At 41.0% G+C, this 6,000-nt stretch overlaps 1 pseudogene; it reads left to right on the forward strand.

Annotated features, from left to right (window-relative positions):
* LOC120999694 overlaps positions 1-5,265 on the forward strand; it is a 158,858-nt pseudogene extending 153,593 nt beyond the window's left edge.
* Positions 5,266-6,000: the final 735 nt, after the last annotated feature.

The following is a 6,000-nucleotide window of genomic DNA, read 5'->3' on the forward strand; positions in this document are numbered from 1 at the left end:
ACAGCAGCCAACCCCCCACCCCCTCCCATTCCCTCCCACTCCCTAATTCTCCCCCCTACCCATACCCACTACCCCAACCCTCCTCATGGCTCACCGAGAAAATTATCCCCGTCAACCTCTTCCACTTCACCAACCCCGACTCCCACTCCGACCCCGCTCCTCACTCCAGCCCACCATATAGCCAGCACATGTAAATATAGCCACCAACAGAGGCTACATACCGGCCGAATCAAGCCACTGTGCAGCCTCTGTAGATGTGGCGAACAAATGCAAAGAACCATTATAGACAACCCTGAGTTCGGCCGGGTATAACATCGAGTACTTTATATGGGCTGAAATTAATCTTTTTTTTACCTCATAGAAAGAGCGCCTTTTATTTTGTGTTTCACAACAAAAATCAGGGTATATTTGGATGTCATTACCATCAAACACAATTTTAGGGAGTTCTCTTTTACCCAATCACGGTCCTTAGAACAGACCAATCTGCTAGTAAAGCTCTGGGGGGTGCACCTGGGGGGGCTTTCTCAAAGGGATTCTATGAGTACGCTCTACACAGAACGAGGAAAAATCATAATCCGATCCCAGAATTTGCACCAGCCATTTTTGAACAAAGTCCACTGGATTATCTTGTTCCATCCACTCAGGGAACCCCACCAGTCTTATATTATTCCTACGCGATCTATCCTCCAGATCTATCAATTTATTTTTCATCCCTAGACACTCCTGATCAACATTGTCTAAACATATTTTTTTGTGAGACCCAACTCCTTTTTTACAGCCATCGTCTCCAACTCCAAATCTTTAACTTTTTCTCTTAATTTTGTGATTTCATCCCTAATTATTGTAACATCCCCCTGTAATGCAGCCAATGTGACTGTTAGTTGTACTACGGTACTGTTAGTCATATTCACAGCCCCCAAGATTTCAGCTAATTTTTTATTAACACTGTCCAGGCCTTCCCTGTCAATTTCCCTAACCTCCATCGCGGCCAGTTCTGAGGAGGCAAGCTTATTTCCTCCCGATTCCAAATGATTCCCCGTTTTTTGGGATCCCCCCCTGGTTTTAGACGTTGGTGACCATAAAAATTTATCTAACTGCGCCTGCGGACTACCACCTGGGCCTCCTTTTGGGGAGCTTGTCCCCCCCCCCCCCCCCCCGATTTCCGAAACTTAGGGGGCATTATCGCTAGATATGTTAGTACAAAAGTGCAAAAGCAGGGGGCAGGTTTACATTACAGACCCACAATCTACATAGAAAAAAACTTTGGATTAACACAGGATAAACCAAGGGCAATCACATCAATTTGAAACTGCAATCACATCAAGACATACTAACAGGGCGCATGTTACAAATAAAGACAGAAGGGATCGAGTTAGATGTTAGATATTATTGTACCACATATACAAACACAGATCTCAGACCCAAACCCAAATAGTCGACGTTGATCTCTGTTAGTACGTGGGTTATATACAGAGTTTAATAACGGAGACAACGGAGAGGACAGAGTCACAAGTCCAACACTAACGCAGGGTGACCCTGCAGGTCTCACCAGTCTTCGGCCCCTTTCTCTCGGATTTCGTCGAGGGGACAGCAAGGGGAGTGCATGGGCGACCTGTAAAGTTCCAACAATACAGTTCAGTGCAGTTCAAGCAGTACGAGCTCACCCAGGCAGGAGCAGAAAGACAGGAAGGTCTATCCCTCTCTCACAGGGATCCCATCTTCACCCCCTCACCATATAATGCAGTGTAGAAAAAAAGTCAGTGTGTAAAATACACGGTCAAGCCGATATTTGGGGTAATTAAGGCCCAATTTTCGGGGCTGGGAGTACTCTCACTCTCACCAAGAAAGCCCCTCAGCCCTAGACACCAACAGCCACACCGCCGAAAAAAGGGGGCCGCCTCCTTGAACCTGCAGCACGCACCTGCCCCGGCAAAGACAGACCGAGTCCACACGGCATCTGAGTTCTCAGACCACTACCGATCGTACCGAGCCACCCGAAAGGTCAGGCATGGGAGATAGCGGCATCTACGGCCAGGTATATACCTGCTTCAGGTTATTACTTTACATTCCCCACATGTCTACTTTATGTTGGCATCATTTTGTAAATGTAATTTTATTTTTTTAGGACGTTAGAAGGCTTAGAAGTTTAGAAGCCAATTTTAAAATTTTTAATAAAATTTCCAAAACCCACTTTGTTAAGGACCAGTTCACTTATGGAGTCACTTTGTGGGGCTTACTTAGTAGAAACCTGAATACGGCAACACCTCATATGTGGTCATATACCGCTGTTTGGGGGTACGGCATCATTCAGAAGGGAAGGAGCGGTATCAGGATTTTCTAACATATAATTTTCTGACATGAGTTTAGGGACCATAACATTTTTATTTCTTCCCCTATGTAGCTGTTTGGGGGCTTGATTTTTGCAGGATGGGCTGTCGTTTTTATTGGCATTCTTCATGTATATGTCTTTTTTTGACTTTTTATACAATTTTTTTGTGGAGGTGAAGTGGGCAAAAATGGCAATTCTGTCAGTGTCAGTTATTTTTATTTTGTTCTGTGGGTTGATATGGCCACGGCGATACCAAATTTATATTTTTTAATGTTTTTCTACACTTTCAGAATAAAATCACTTTTGTGTTAAAAATAAATGATATTTTTCTTTGCCCTATACTAAAGTCCATAAAATTTTAATTTTTTCACCAATGTAGCTGTGAGGGGGCTTGTTTTTGTGGGACAGGCTGTAGTTTTTATTGGTACATATGACTTTTTGATCACTTGTTATTTCTTTTTTTGTGGAGGTGAGGTGACAAAAACAGCAATATCGTCATTGTTTGTTACTTAATTTTTTTTACAGTGTTCACCACGTGGGATTATGATACTTTTATAGATAAAGTCATTACGAATGCGCCGATACCAAGTGTTTTTTTTTTTTTTCATATGAGAAAAGACAATTATATATATATATATATTTTCTTTACATTTTTTTTATTTATTTGGTTTTTACCTTTTTTTTCCACTTTTTTCTTGAAGATCCAGTGGGCCTGATGGCTATACAGTGCATTGCAATAGTCATCTATGCACTGTATTGTCACTGTTACACTTACACCAAGCCTGATCAGCCTTAAGTACATGGCAGCCCGGACGCCTTTTTAAGTTACTTGCAATTTGGACATACAGTTACGTCCAAATGCGTGAAGGGGTTAAAGATTCAAAATCAATTCAGTAAGAAGTTTCAAGTTCCCATTTAGAAAGAGTTAAAGGGGTATTCCGGTTGGAGCAAGTTATCCTGTATCCACAGTATAGAGGATAACTAACAGATCGGTGGACATTTTACTGCTGGGATCCCCACTGATCAGGGGAACGGGGGCACCATACCCCCTGCAGGCTGCTCCCCTGAAATTACCAAAGAGGCTCGTCGCACAAATGTGCGCGGCCACTCCATTCATTTCTATGGGAGTTCCAGACATAGTTAAGCACTGTACTCTACTCCAGTCATTTCAGGGGAACAGCAAAGGGCCTGCAGGGGGTATAAGGCCCCCGTTCTTGTGATTGGTGGGGGTCCCAGCGGTAGAGGATAATGTATTCCAACCGGAATATCTCTTTAATGAAAATAAATCAGTAAGTTGTATGTGCACTTAGATTAGCAAAAAATCTGGAATGCAACAATGGAAAAAAAGATTTTTCCTAAAAGCCAAAAATAGGTAGGCAGTGAAATGGTTTAGGGGATTCAGAGGCTGAGAATTTAAAAAGATAGGTGTAAGTAAAAAAGAAAGAGGAAAGTAGTTGTCATAATATGTAAAGCAAAATAAAGCAAGACAACAAAAACAAAACAGAAGATGTACCAAAACTTGTTGAAAGGAAAATGGAGTTGTTGGCCAAGACAACCAATCAAATCACTTCTTTAACTTTACAAAGACTGCCTGAAAAATGATAGTTGGAATGGTATTGGTTGCCACTAGCACCAGTTTTAATAATTTCTCCTATTTACTTTATGTTGCCTGGCTCGACTGATTAATAAAAAAATTGGATCTGGGAAAGTAAGAAAATTTTGTTTCATTTTCTAGGCGAAGACAGGATAAGCTATTCCAATAAGCATCTCCATTTCTCTTCCTACCATCAAGCAGAAGATAACAATACCACACAAGCTAATTCAATAACTCCTAATGTACCCTCAGTTTTTCACAGAGGAGATCTATCCACCGATACTGCTGGACACAAGAAACCTTCATCACTGATTGGCAGAACAAGAACTAAACAGAAACGTGGGAAACATTTTAAAAGGAAATCTAATCTTTTCTTGCTTGAAAGAAATCATGGAGTGAAAAAGTCATTTTCATGCTCAGAATGTGGAAAATCTTTTAGCAAGAAATTATTTCTGGATGGACATCAGAGAACTCACACAGGGGAGAAGCCATTTTCATGTTCAAAATGTGGGAAATGTTTTAGTCGGAAATCACAACTTGCGTACCATCTAAGAATTCACTTAGGGGAAAAGCCATTTTCATGTCCTGAATGTGGGAGGCGTTTTAGTCAGAAATCTGATCTTCATAGACATCAGCGAGCTCACACAGGGGAGAAGCCCTTTTTATGTTCAGAATGTGGGAAATGTTTTAGTCGGAAATCACACCTTGTGATCCATCTAAGAATCCACTTAAGGGAGAAGCCATTTTCATGTCCTGAATGTGGGAAGGGTTTTAGTCAGAATTCATATCTTCTAAGACATCAGAAAGCTCACACAGGGGAGCTGCCGTTTTCATGTTCTGAATGTGGGAAATCTTTTAGTCAGAAATCGTATCTTCATAGACATCAGAAAGCTCACACAGGGGAGAAGCCATATTCATGTTCAGAATGTGGGAAATCTTTTAGTCAGAAATCACATCTTGTTAGACATATGAGAATTCACACAGGGGAGAAGCCATATACGTGTCCTAAATGTGGTAAATATTTTCGTATGAAATCAGTGCTTACAGAACATCTAAGAACTCACACCGAGGAGAAGCCATTTTCATGTACTGATGGGGTAAATGTTTTAGTCTGAAATCATCTTTTGTTAGACATCAAAGAGTTCATACCGGGGAGAAGCCGTTTTCATGTTCAGAATGCGGGAAATCTTTTAGTCATAAATCAAGTCTTGCTAAACATCAGAAAAAAGAAGCCACTACTGGTCAGAAGTACAAGACATAATATAACTCACACGATCTTACTACATATGGCAGGATCTCAGTCTGTGAAGCAGTTATAGATACAAGCCAGGTCTTGTTTTAAAGCTGACAATGGTGTGAAATCTAGCACTGCACGGGGATCCAGGTAAAATCTCTTTATTCCATGTGATAAAATATCCAACAGACCAGTATAGAAGTCGCTAATATGTTTCAGACTCAACGGTCCTTACTTATAGCATAGTTTGATTGGGGTAGCACACCTGTCAACCCATTACATAGATGTCCTAATGTGAGCTGAGGGATGACAGAAAACTTCCTTTGAGATCTATGCTTCTTTACCGATATGTTGGATGTTTTATTGCATGGAATAGAGAGCTTTTATCTGGATCCCTGTGTAGTGCTGGATTTCTCTTCACATTTACATAGTTGTTAAGGTTCTAAAAAGACAAAAATTAATCAAGTCCAACCTATAATCCTTCTATATTGATCCACGGAACAAATCCCTGGATCAATGTCCATCTTCCTTTTAAAAAGGGGTTGGGCCAAAGGGAAAGGGCGTGTAGAACATAATTTCTACACATTGTAAAAAGCCTCAATGTTATTTTGAATTAGAAAGTCATTGTCACGGACGTCCCCGCGACAGGTGGAAGGAGATCTGTAAGACTGGCAACACGTTGTTTGATCTGACATGTTTTCCTTTTGGATCAAATAAAGTCTGTGTTGTTTCTGGTGCTTGCCACACCTTCTTTCCCCAGGTGTGGCTATTTTGGTCATTTAACCTTCTCTATGTATTGTTGTCTCTCCCACTATGCTATATGGTTTATAGCTTCTGTTGGAC

Source organism: Bufo bufo, chromosome 4 (genome assembly GCF_905171765.1).
Source record: "Bufo bufo chromosome 4, aBufBuf1.1, whole genome shotgun sequence".
NCBI classification, from domain to species: domain Eukaryota; kingdom Metazoa; phylum Chordata; class Amphibia; order Anura; family Bufonidae; genus Bufo; species Bufo bufo.